The following is a 13,800-nucleotide window of genomic DNA, read 5'->3' on the forward strand; positions in this document are numbered from 1 at the left end:
TAATAAACAGCCTTTCTTGGTACATACCTTAAACAGTACCCATCTGCCTTTTTTGTCCATGATGGCCTCACACTTCTCTCAACTCAGTCTTTCACTGACCAAAGTCAAAACTTTCCTTGACAGTGAAGTATTATATGATCCATGGTACCATCCATCCCAGCAATTGAGTAACTTTTTTGCTTCAGGTGCATTTACCTTTGCCTCCTGCAAACAAAAGTCATCGGCGGTCTTAGCTTAAGTCTCTTTTAAGATACATGCTAATTTATAATAGCAAAAACAACAAGCAAAAGCAGCTGTCCAACACTCTGAAAAGTCTGTATTCACCTTGGTGGATAAACCAAACAATCCCACCACTCAGATGAAGTAGAATTCTCCATTTAATCACAAAATAGTGTACTTATACACTCAAAGAAAAAAGCATTCATTGTTTAAGTGCTTTCGTCTAGTAATATAGACATCATCAGAATAAAGAAATGCTAAAAGTCAGTTCACTTATAAAGAAGCCACTCATTACCACACCTACAAGCAAATCAGTTTAATGGGTAAGAGCCTCATCCTTGGAAATAGAGTGCTTTAAAGAGACATGCACATTAAAAAACTTAACATGGAAGAGGTGAAAGAAACAATGTTAAAATAAATATCTTTGTGTGACTGCAATAAGTATGACAAGATTATTACAAGTGCAAAATATAAAGAATAAAAAATACATAAAAAATAAAACTTCAAACACTACTAGCCCTCAATTTTAGTTAATTACTAATAGAAGCTGATTCATTTAAACCAGGAGGGCTAGTAGCATTCAGTCTAAGTTGCCATAACGTTTCCTGGTGGTACAATTTATTGTGCTGGTCACCTGTGAATGGAGAAACTGAATTTGCTCCAAGACCAGAAATGCAGATCTTTTAAAACCAAAGCAAACATTGGCATGTCTTGTCAGAGCACTCTTACTGTCATTTCACTGTATACTATAATTGTGTTGGTAAATACATCTATAAAGAGCATTTTTGTCTTTCCCATATAGTATGCAGGACAAGATTCACAGGTCTCAAGGTATGCCACCCTTTGTAACCCACAGTTCCATCTTTCAAACACTTCACTGTTATTGAACTTAATTGGCAAGGTACCCTTATACCCTGTATTAATAAAACTGCACTGAGGACAGTAACCACACTTCCTTGTCACACCAATACAAGTTTTGTGGCTACTCAATTTTTCCCATCTTGCTTTAAAATTGAGCCTGCTTTTATAAATAAACATAGGTCTGTCTGAAAACAGTTCTTTCAAATCAGAATCAACTTGTAACAGTGCTCAATTGTTGCAAATAATATTTTAAATTTTTTTGACATTCACAGTATAGTGCAAAACCATCCTATTCATGTTAAGGCCACCTATTTTTTTACCTTCTCCATTTGGTTCAAACCACATTTGATAACAGGTGTAAATTTGTTATGCCTCTTAGCCCAAACTTCTTGCCTTATATTGTTGACCAAGATGCTTGGATATCCAGGTCTATATTATAACAGCAAAATCTTAAAACTTCAAATGTTATAATACCGAACCCATTTGATCGAAAGGCCATAAAATTGAAAGTCAGAATAGCAAATTTTTTTCCCAGGGAAAAAATTTGCTGTTCTGACACACATACACACAACACAAGCACACCAAAATAAATAATCCACACACACATACACTTCACAAAACCCTACACTAAACCATACATACACTACTAGCTATCCACTTACCATAACCCAACCCTAATCCTAAGGTCCGTAACTACTGCACACTCACCTTACCCGCTCCCTAACCCTAAAGTCCCTATCGCCCACTCACCTTACCCGCTCCCTAACCCTAAGGTCCCTATCGCACACTCACCTTCGTTCACACACTTACTACACTTACCTTTATCTGGTCCGTAACCTTCGCTCCACAGTCGAGGAAATAGCGAAGCTGCAGAAATGGCCCACCGAATACTTTCCCTAGGAAAGTATTCGATATTCCGCAGCTTCGCTATTTTCAGCGTTTTGTGCATAGGGTTCGATATTATAACATTCAAAGTTTTAAGACTTCAATGTTATAATATAGACCAGGATATCCATGGTCTATAAACATAGACTCTAGTCTGTCAATGTGCTCAATGCATGTTGTATCCTCAGAAGTTAACTGTGATATCCTGATGTGCTGGGTCTTGACTATGCCCCCTTTTTGGCGGAAGTGGTGACAACTTGTAAAATGCAAAAAGATGTTACAGAAGGTTGGCTTCCTATATACTTTTGTAATAAAATTGTCATTCAGACCCCTTTTAAGAGAAATGCCCAAAAAATTGACTATATCACTATTCTTTGAGAATGTAAAGTCAAGAAATGAAGTACTGGCATGCACAACAACTATGAAGGACACAAATTCGGCCTCATTCCCAGTCCATATTATGAGAAGGTCATCAAGGAACCTAAAATAAGCAATGCATTTTACAAGCAGGGGGAACTTAAACAAGATATTAATTTTCCATTTGAGTAGCACAGTGTTGGCAAATTTTGGGGTGCATGCTGCTCCCATTGCTACTCCAAGGGTCTGTCTATAAAACTCCCATTCAAATGTTATAAAGTTATTGTTTAGTACCAGGTCCATGAATTCAATCACTAATTCATTGTCAACTGGTGATAGCCCACCAAATTGTGTAACAATGTCCTCAAACCAGCATAATCCAACATCCTGGGGAATCATAGAAAATAAACTGTGTATATCATCAGTGACTATTAAAAATTCAGCATTAACTGAGATGTTACTAAGCTTATCCAAAAGGTCCCATGAGTCTTTCAGGATGTGTGGAAAAGATATAAATACTTTATCAAGTTTCTGGTCAATAAATTTAGCCAATGGTTCTGTGGCTGACCCTCTTGTAGCCACAGTTGGACGCATAGGTGGGTTATTCATATTGGAATGTATTTTTGAAATTCAAACTATTTTTGGTATGAGTGGGTGATCAACTCTGAGATAGTCATATAGACCATGTGGAATTTTATCAAATAGCAGCAACTCATTCAATACAATTTAAATAGCTCTATAGGGTATATTGATTTCATATATAGACATACTGCTATATGCAGAATCATTACGGAGTAAATTGAGCATGCTGATATAATTTTGGTATTGAGGCCTTTCATATTTCATGACAGCCAATTAGTTCCCTGGTCACCTACATTAATAACCATGTCTGCACTAGACCAAGCCACTCTGAGAGTTTGAGCACTACCTTGCAGAAGAATACAGGAATATACCACTAGCACCCCAATTAAGGATTTGTATCCTCAACCTCACATCTAGTAATGTAGGGAGATGGTAATATGATTTGATGAGCCGTATAAGGTGTTATGCCTATGACAATTAGTAATTTTAAGTATAAAGTGAGATATTGGGCTGACAGTCCAGGCACGATGCAGTGAGGGACAGTGCCTTCTCTTTGGTCTTGACTAAGTCTCTCCAGGAATATCTACTACACCTCACCTATCTACTCACAGAGGTGAAAAATGTTCCTCTGTTATCCCTACTCCCTATGTCAACAACATATGTGAATGCTGATGGGGGGAGGGGGCTCTATGATAAGCCACACTTGGATCTAGAGGTAAACAATGCATAAAACAACAGTATAAGAATTCAACCACATAATAAAGAAGCAACATCTCATTCTACCTCATCAGGAATCCAAAAACCAAATATTACTTAATGTTAACACATCAAACTGTTAAACAGGAAACACCTTATGTTAAAGATGTACTGGTAGAATTATCCTAGCTGCAAACAACCCTCATTACTCAGGCTGCTGTCTGGGTGTTACTGAAGCCACCACTATAAGTAAGTTGCCTTTGGTCTGTTGCTTCTCAATTAAGCCCAGTTCCTTTAATGGTGGGTCAGGGTCCAGGAAATCCATACTGCTATCTTGGTCATCCCCTGAGAGGTTGGCCAGGGGTAAATATCTATTTTACTGTGCACAGGAAAATTATTGATGTGGTCATTCCTTATAGTGTTGATTCAGTTGTATCTGAGGTAGAGTCCCTTGGTGGTGCTCCCTTAAGAATGTTTCCTTACCTGGAGAGTTACACTGTTGCTCCTGTGAGTGAAGCAGCTTCCTTTTCAATTCAGCCCCTGTGGCGTTCTTTCAAGAAGCAAGCTATGGTAAATTGTTTTTTGAAAAAGCCCTCTTGTTGTTGTGAAAAGTGGACTATTATGGTCTGGCCCTTTCTTTGAACATGGAGTTGAGCTAGAAAACAGAGCTGGGCAGCAAGGCCTGGCTGTCTGAAATGCTTTAGTGGCAGGAATGTTTCCATTTACTGAACAGCACTGGACTGTAGTCTGGAGAGCAGCGAACCTAGGCCCCACCTGAGACTTCTAACCCGAGTCTCTAGCTTTCTGTAACACTGCTTCCCTGTCTTGGTAGTTAAAGAAGTGGACTGTGAAATGCCTTGATAAATTTGAAGCTACCTCTAAATTAATATAATGAGTTCTTTCAACCATTGGCAGAGCTTTCCATTGCATTAGTTGTTTATAGCAGTCTGAATGATGAGAACTGGATTATCTCCTTCAACGCCTTCCGGCATACTGACAAACCATAAGCTATTTTGGCATGATCTATGTTGTAGATTGTTATTTTTGCCTGTATCTGATGGTTCCAGGTTGTTAGATCATCAAGTTGTCTAGTATGTTGTGACAGCACTGTTTGCTGCTCCATTAAATTATGGTGTTGCCTCGCAATCTTGATGTTCAGGTCAAATATTTGCCCTTCATTTCTTCCACTGTGACTTTTAGTGCCTGGAGATCTTTCTTAACATGTTTTAATAGAACATTCAATGAGGCTAGAGTCACGAAGATCCTCTGTGTCTGACATCATTGCACCTAAGGTGTACACTTTTTTTCCCTTTCTACTTGCCTGCCATGTCTTTCTTCTTGTGACCTAATGGGGTCTAAACTGCTCTCAGAGCTGGAAATAATATTATTTTTGTTACAAATAAAGCTAAAAAGAGTGTAATTCACCAACAAGGTGAGATACTTTAAGCCAAAGCAGTTTTGGGGAAAAATACAAGTATCTCTCTTGGAGAGGTAGCACTTGCTAAATTACATTACATCCTCATCTGTGCACGTTGCTGAGTGCACTCGGTTGATACATGCTTTTTTTTTTTTTTTTTACTGCAATTAACACAGTTTATGAAATTTTCACTTTGGAATGCTGCCCAGTACTAGCTAAGATTCTTAAAATAATGTCTCCGTCAACTGACCATTCCCAAAGAATGGATTGCCTATGCCAGTCCCAGCACCCTTGGACCTAACTCCAACAACTCCATGAAGGACTAGCCTTGGGAAAATACTCATAGCGAAAACTTTACTCCTTTAAACCCTTTAGATATAGTTCCATCTCTTCAAACACAAACACAAACTCAAGCCTAACAAAAGTAGCTGCAGGCACAAAATAATTGCATGTAAGAATTGTCTTTTGAGATTCGCCCATATGCATGTATCCATCCTGTTTTATTTAGGGTTCCTATTATGTAATCAAAGCTTTACAACTTTGGACACCATATGGTTGAACTGATACATTCAAAGTTGTAAAACTTCGAATACTTAAAAAATGAAAAGAAAAAAAATAACTGATTGTTTTAAGCAGGGGGGCAAGCCCCCCTGCAGCCCCCACAAGGGGGCTGTGCCCCCCCCATGCACCTGCTCTTTAAAGATAACAACTCCGAGATTGTGCTACAGTGTAGTAAAGTCTTCCCTTTACACACTGTACTGCATTATAGTGCAGTCTCAGAGTTGGTATATTAAAGAGTGGGGTGTGCAGGGGGTTGCCCCCCTGCTTAAAACAGTCAGGTAAGTTTTTTATTTTTTTATTTGTTAATGTTTCTGAAGTTTTACAACTTCAAATATATGGGTTTGACCATATGGTGTTTGAAGTTGTAAAACTTCGACAACGTAATAGAAACCCTTTATTTAACCCCTGCATGATAAATATCACACACTATAAGTTATTTGGCCTACTGTCACATTTAAATCTCAAACCTTCAAATTTATGTGTTTGTACATGCTAACAGCAAGTCTTCCAGCACAAAATTTGAGTCGAAGACTTAGTGAGACTAGAATCACTAATTTTACAATTATCATAGTGTCTAACATTATCAATCTAAAGGCATTTTGCAGTAAACTTTTCCTATATTTGAAGCTGTATAAAATGGATTTATTAACTTGTGCAGGATGGAGTAGTATTCAAAACAGCATGTTGTGCCATGGCATCTTGTTGACTTGTGATAAGTAGTCATATGTTTCTTTAGCAAGTAGCTAATGTATGCAGACAAAATGTACTCATAAACACCATCTGCCTTTGTGTATTTTGGTATACTGCATGACATAGATATTAAAACAACTTCTACTCCTTTTCTACATCTTACATGCAATAATACAAGTCTCACAAGTTTGTTTTAGATCATGAAGAAGTGTGTATTCTCTAGGTGAAAGCACTCATCTGGATATTTTAGTCATGATCATTACTGTTTATTGTATTATAGTTTTTTTTACATATTTTAATAAGTATGAAAAATGAATATTAATCAGGTACTCTTGAATAAAGGATTTTTTCTGGAAGAAAATAACTGTGTGATTACTTTGCCAGCTTGTAGTAGTGTCAGGATTTTGCAGAGACTTTCCCCGGGATTCATGAAGCTTGCGCCAGGCACAGGCGTAGTGTCAGCGATCTAACACCAAATATGGCCGCTGTGCTATTCAGGTACGAACTGTTTCCACGTGCACTACCTGTTTATGCCACGCCCGCACAACTCCCAGTGCATGTATGCTAATTACCCCATGCGCAGCAGTGTAGCATGTAAATGAAGGTATATAGCGATTCAGGAAGTGGTGCAGGCATAGTGTAAGCATGCAGAAATGTAAACCGAAAAAAATGGTTTACATTTTTTCAAACATAAAATTGGAGCCATGACAGCGGACCAAACTCACGTATTATACTGTTAATATATGCCAATGGCTAAATATATAGCCATTGGCATAAAAAAGCATGCACACCATATAAAAAAGAACATTTCATGTCATGACCACACTAAAGCGAAGTAAAATCGCAGGGCATCGGTGTGCAAACGGGATCACAATGAAAATTTCTTTATATGTAATAAAACTGCAATGTAACACATTTCATGAATTCCCCATAATAGTCAATGGCACGCACCACACCATGGTGCAAGGGTTGCTAAGGGGCTGTGACAGTGTTCTGCATGGTAACTATGAATTAGTAGGCAATGCCATGCAAATGAGACAAGTAATACTGAATCATAAAATCCCCGCCGGTGTAAGGATGTACCTCACAGCGCAGCGGTACAACACCGAGGTGTGGCCTGGAGAAATAGGTGACATCAAGAGAGGGGTGCGCCACCTTAGCTGTAAGCACATTGGAGCATTGCTAATCCGGTTTGCCTGTTGCTAAGCAAAGCCGCAGGATAGGGGTGTGTTGAAGTAGCCATAGCTTTGCTTAGCTGAGAGCACACAAGGTAACCGAATGTGCATGTGAACTTGGATGTAAATGCGCTCAAAACCTGGTAAACGGCTGTGTGCGGCGCGCACCAGAGCTGAAACAGGAAGGATATGGGAAGAAAATAAGGAAATGCTGCATCATGGTAATTGGAGTACAAATGAGTAATTAACACCTAGGAACCCACAGTGGGCCATTGACAACAGCTAATAAGGCTGCTAGCAGCTACCTGCAGAACAGGAAAGGGGAGGTGCCATACTGCAAAGAAAAGAGAACTGTCACAGCAGAACAAAGCAAACTTGCAGTAGATCAGCTACATAACACATTTCACAACACAATCCTGGGTTGGGAAAGTACAAAACAAGAAAGCCGGCAGCTGGATGCATGCCTGACAATGGGAGGGGAATCGGGTTGAAAAGTGAAGTAAAGGGTAATAGATGAATCATGGCAGCCAAGCGTAATTCAACACCAAAGGCCCCACAATAGCAGTACCTGCTGTAAAACCCATAATTAAGATACCCTGCAGCTGGAATTGCACATGCACACCCAATTACACCAGCAGCATCCATAGCACAATAGTATAAAGTGTGAAAGCACCTCACACACACTTGTCTATTCCCAGACACTCTGCACCATTAGTGTATACAGACGGGGAACTTTTAATATGTACATGTTAGGGGCTGCCATAGCTTTGACTCACCAGCATGTGTTGGAGACTGAAGGTGGTGTGGAGGATGATGCTGACAACCATCTCAGGCACCAGAGGAGGAGAAGAGTGTTCAGACCCAGGATAACCTGCCAGGGGCTACATGATCTGGAGATAGTAGAGTGTTACAGGGTGGACAGGGACACCATACAGCAACTTGTTGAGCTGTGCCCACCACGCCTCAGAGCCAGAAATAACAGAGGAGAACCCATCCCAGTGGACACGAAGGTATGTGTAAACTTGAGAATAATAGCCACATGTACCTTTCAAAGACCAACTGGGGATATCATGGGGATCTCACAGGCATCAGCATCCAGGCTACTCCACCAGTTCCTGGATGCCATGTTATCACATGCCAATGAGCACATATACTTCCCCTGAAAGCAGGAGGAATTGGCCAGCAATATTCGTCTCTCTTCCACCGTGTGGCAGACTACCTGGAGGTACTGGGTGCAATAGACTGCACGCACATACACATCAAGTCACCACCCAGTGAGCAGGGTAGGCGCTACATAAACCGCAAGGGATACCCCTCCATCAACTGCCAGATCATGTGCAATGCCCAGGGCGTTATCATGGATGTGTGTGCTGGCAGCCCTGGAAGCTGTCACGACTCCACATCTGGCATGCCTCACAGCTGTATCAGGTATTTGCCAGGGAGGACATCCCATATGGCCACCTGGTGGGGATGCTGGCTATGCATTGGAACCATGGATGATGACTCCCATCAGAAATGCACACCCATGCAAGAATGCCATAATGAGGCACACGCAGAAACCAGAATCATCATAGAGTATGTGTTTGGGATGCTGAAGTCATGGTTTCGTTGCTTGGATATATCTGGTAGAGCCTTGCAGTACTCTCTAGGCATGTGTGCCCACATCTTCATAGTATGTGCCATGCTACACAATATGATCCTGTGGAAACAGCTGCAGCAGGGACAGAATGGTGAAGGCCCTCACAGCCCACCACCATTGCCAAGGGCCCCACAGGCACAGAGGGACTCAGACCACGAACACCCTGTGCCAGCCTCAGTAGGCAGATGGAGGCATGCCCAGTATGCCCATGCCTTGGCAAAGAAGGAACATATAGCACACACACTGACAGTGTAGGCACCTATGGACTGACACCCTTCTCCACCTGCACACACAGTAAACATGGATGGCACACACACACAACCACCTGTAAATTGTCATGTATAGGTGGTCTACTGTGTGCATCCTACATAGGCAGCCCTCAACTATTGTACACATGTACACACAACTGCCATTGGCACAAGGTACATCAATACCTGAACAGTAAATTAAGCTAGCAGCATGTGTTGATACTGTATGTATAAGTTCATAGGTACATAGGTAGGTACTTGCCTAACTGCCCGAGGCCATTCATAAGTCGAGCCAAAATGTGTCTGCTGTCACCAACCCATTGATTAACTAACTGTCTCTCTGTGGAGCAGAGCCAATTGCAGGATCCCTGGGGTGTATCCACTGTTCCCCACCCACTCGGCAAGGACTCCCTGGAGTGTTAGTGAGTGGCTCCATATAATGTAATCAGGGATGTAGTTCCAAAGCATGGGGAGTACCCATGACAGGAATCTGTCACTCCAGCATCTTCCAGTTATGGTTGTGGCAAGGTGTAGCTCATTACAGTGCGTGGCTCACTGTGACATGGATTTCCATAGGTGGAGCATATCCATTAAGCCTGACTTGGACACGGCTTTGTTGGCCAGCAAATATCATCTCTGAGTAAATGAGATGACACTGAGTAATGCAAGAGTTTATGCAGTCTGGCAGCATAAGACACATGTCTGAGGGCATTGTTCTTCTTGGCGAGGTATGTTCATGGCCCTTCCAGCTGTTGGATGTGTCTTCTGAGGTACATCCAAAATGGGTTATCATACTCGATGATGGGATTGACGAGTGATGAGTAAAGGGGGCACAATAACCTCAGTCTGTTTAGATGTGAACCCTTAAGTAATCAGATGGCCTACATAGATGGATGTCCTAACTACTTTGCAGATATGATTGTCAAAGGAGAGATCACTATTTAATGTAATCCTCACATACACATTACGTCACCTGAATTATAATGTCTGCCACTCATGTGTTAATATGTGTGTGTGTAGTTTCCCAAAATGGAATGACCATGCAGTATGTGGCCTTTTGCTGGAGGCCATGACTCTGACACCCTGTGTTGGTCTATGTGAGGCCCCTTGAAGGACGTCTGCGACAGCTGGACTATCAGTTATGGCTTTCAGTTTGCAGTAATTGCCAAACATGGTCTGCTGTAATCCACCTGTGTTAGCCCATACCTCTGAGAGGTATATGGCAAACAGTATGGGTCACAGGACTGAATCCTGTGGGACACCAGTTGTGACTGGTCAAGAGTTGGACCTGGAGGCTGCTAGGCTTACCATGTGGGTTCTGTGTGTAAGCCTGTTGGCAAACCAAGCTGTGATGTATGGGTGTATGTACTGGCTGTTGAGTGTAGATATAATACCTGAGTGGGGAATGGTGTCAAAACCCTTGGCGAGGTCCAGATAGCATGTATGAACTATCACACGCCACACCTAAAGTCTAGATGACTGTAAGATGTCAAACAGGTTCAGTAGGCATGATCTGCAATCAATCAAGCTGACCTGGGTTGGGTCAAGTGTCTGGAGGTTACCATTGTCTATGTTAATGAGTGCCATGAGGATGCACTCCATTGCTGTGCAGATCAGGCTACTCGGGTTTATGGGGTGGTAGTTATCATGGCCAGTTGTGTTACCACCTTGGTGGAGTGGAATAGCTGTTGCCATGCACCATTGAATGGCCATGTAGCCTGTGTAGAGGCTGATGTTGAATTGGTATATTAGGTGGGGGGGTCACTTTGTCTTGTAGTGTCTGCAGGATGCCGTCTGGGACACCATCTGCCTCCATTGATGCTCTGTCATGCCATTTGAAAGGGTCATTACCACCTTTATGTCTCAGATGTCTGGGATACTGCATGTTTTGGGTATTGTTGTGGGCTCTGTAGGGGGTGAAGCTTGCACCGAATGTATCATCAAGTGTGTTGGTGATATCAGTAGGGTCAGTATATTCAGTGCAATATTGCACCAGCACAGTGCAAATCTGTGTGTTACTGCTTAGATCCTTGACATTGCCAAAGAAGCCTTTGTGGTCATCTTCAAATTCCATGCCTATTTACCTGTGGATGTCAGCCTTGGATGATTACATGAGTAACATAAGTGTCTTGCTAATACTGGTCACGGATGTCTGCATGTCTTGGGATTTCCTGTTGTTTTGGACTACTGTCCTACTTCTGTTGTATAGCCTGTATATTCAAGGGGTTCAGCAGACTGGTGTCCTTGTGTAGCAGTAGCGAGTCCTGGTTTACCATTGATGGCATGACCCATACATCTTTGTAGGTAATTATAGAGTGCATTTGTAATTCTGTCTGTATCTTGAGCAGTGCCATCCCTGAGCGTGGGGGCTGTGAACCCTCCCACCTCTGTCATTAGTACTGTGAATTTAGCTGTAGGAAAAGTATTCACTGTGTGTTCCTTGGGTGGGGAAGATGGTTGGGAGTGGAAGTCATCAGTGAATAGTTCATGGGCAGATCTAAACCGTGACTGGTTTATCTCTGCTGTAGTGCATCTGTTGCATATGTCAATGATTACCACTTCTAGTATGTTTTCACCTCTCATTAGTCTGTCTACCAACTAATACAGGCCATATGAGATGATAAATCCCAGAAAGTGCTGGGCCTGGAAGTGAATACTCAAGTAGGTTATCCAGTTAAGTGTAGGGTAGCTGACATTGACCAATAACAGGGTGTCTGGTAGGACTGTCATGTTTACCACTGTCTCCAGATAGTTGTAGTGGTGCTCCTGGGTCATGCAGGGTTATCTGTAGCAGCTCACAGTTTGCATTACAGTTGTGACTGATGTTAGCTGCACATGGATGATCACAGAGGTATCATGCTGCCCAACTAACTTGGAGATGTAGGTATCCCCAATGAATATGGATAAACCCCCTCCATGTCTGTGCCAGTCCATGTTCAGTGGGTTGTAGTCTGGTAGTGCCGGTGTGCTCACAGGAGCCTTATACAGGTCCCAGTCACAGAACAGATGCAGATGTTGTCCATACTGAGGGATGCTGTGAGTGCATGCATGTTGTGAGTACTACCCCTGGTGCTGAGTAGCCTAACCCTCATTGATTCCGCTATTGTGCAGTTCATGGAGGTGAGATTCACTTCTAAGAACTGCCTAAAAATGGCACCATGGGGGTGCCAATAGTCTTGCCCAGCATTCCAAAACCTTAGGCTGACACATGCAAGTTGGTATGGCATTGTTGCAGGCATATTTCCCATCTGTGCTTGTGTCTTATCTTTTCGGTAGGTAACCTAATGGTAAGCAATACAAAGCCTGAAACCTATACAAGTCCACTAGCTTCCAGGATAGGCTTTTGGAGTGATTAAGTATCAGTAGTCTGTATGTCCTTGCTGTACTTAACTGTTGTCTGACTACATGGTGATTTTACACTGTATATTGTGATCAGAAAACTCTACATAATCACATATGATGTTGGAGATGGCCTGCACTGTAGAGGTTCACAGATAGGTAGTAGGCTATCTGCCCAAGGGCATTTAGAAGCATAGCTACAGTGTGGTGGTTTTATCTGCACCATTGATGAAGTAACTGAGCCTCTGCCAAGCATAGCCAATGAAGTGATTCCAGGCATAGTTGCTGGAAGTTGTTGAAGACTGGGGTGCTGTAGGGTGATAGGGGCACATAGTGATCTCAAAAGGGCATGTTAACATGACAACCCAACAGCATTCAATTTTTCCAGCAGGTCTTGCAGCTATAAAACTGGAGTGGCTCCCCCACACCCTGACTGTATGTTTCTGGGACACATGATCCCAGGGGTGTATATACTGTTGCCCAGTCACACATCAAGTTTTCCCCTGAAGTGTGTCAGTGAGGGGCTATGCCAATATAGTTAAGATGTTAATGTATAGTCTCTCAATTCATGTGTTATGTCGGTATTTTGAGAAGCTCTCTGGGTGTGGGTGGCTCTGCCTGTTGTGTAGCCAAGCCTACACATAGGATTTCATGGACATAGGAAAAAGGCAGAAGGAACATTAATGTCAATAGTGTAATGGCTACAGCATTTGCATAATATCTGTGCAGTCATGGTTCAAATCCCAATAAAGTCAGAGATGTTTTACATGTTACATAGTATACCTTAACCACAGCTTGTATATATAGGTAGTATTCCACAGAATCATAAACATTTGGAACACACATAAACCCATGTGTGCTGGAGGGTACAGTTAACAAATGTAATGCTATGTAAGCACATAGTGAGATGTTACGTCACTGAAATGTATATATCCTGAGTAGTTAGCAGAAGTGGCCATATTTACATGCACAGGTTGTAGGATATAAAGTTTGTTTAACTGTGTACAACTGCTTGTATAATGTCACACAAACACCTTTAAACCTGCTTACAACTGCTTAAATTAGCCTTATTCTGTAGTAAAACATGTCTAATATAGTGCAGGTGTTGAACCCTGGACCATGCACACCATA

This window comes from Protopterus annectens, chromosome 10.part0 (genome assembly GCF_019279795.1).
Source record: "Protopterus annectens isolate FY-2018-M chromosome 10.part0, PAN1.0, whole genome shotgun sequence".
In the NCBI taxonomy this organism is placed as follows: Eukaryota; Metazoa; Chordata; order Ceratodontiformes; family Protopteridae; genus Protopterus; species Protopterus annectens.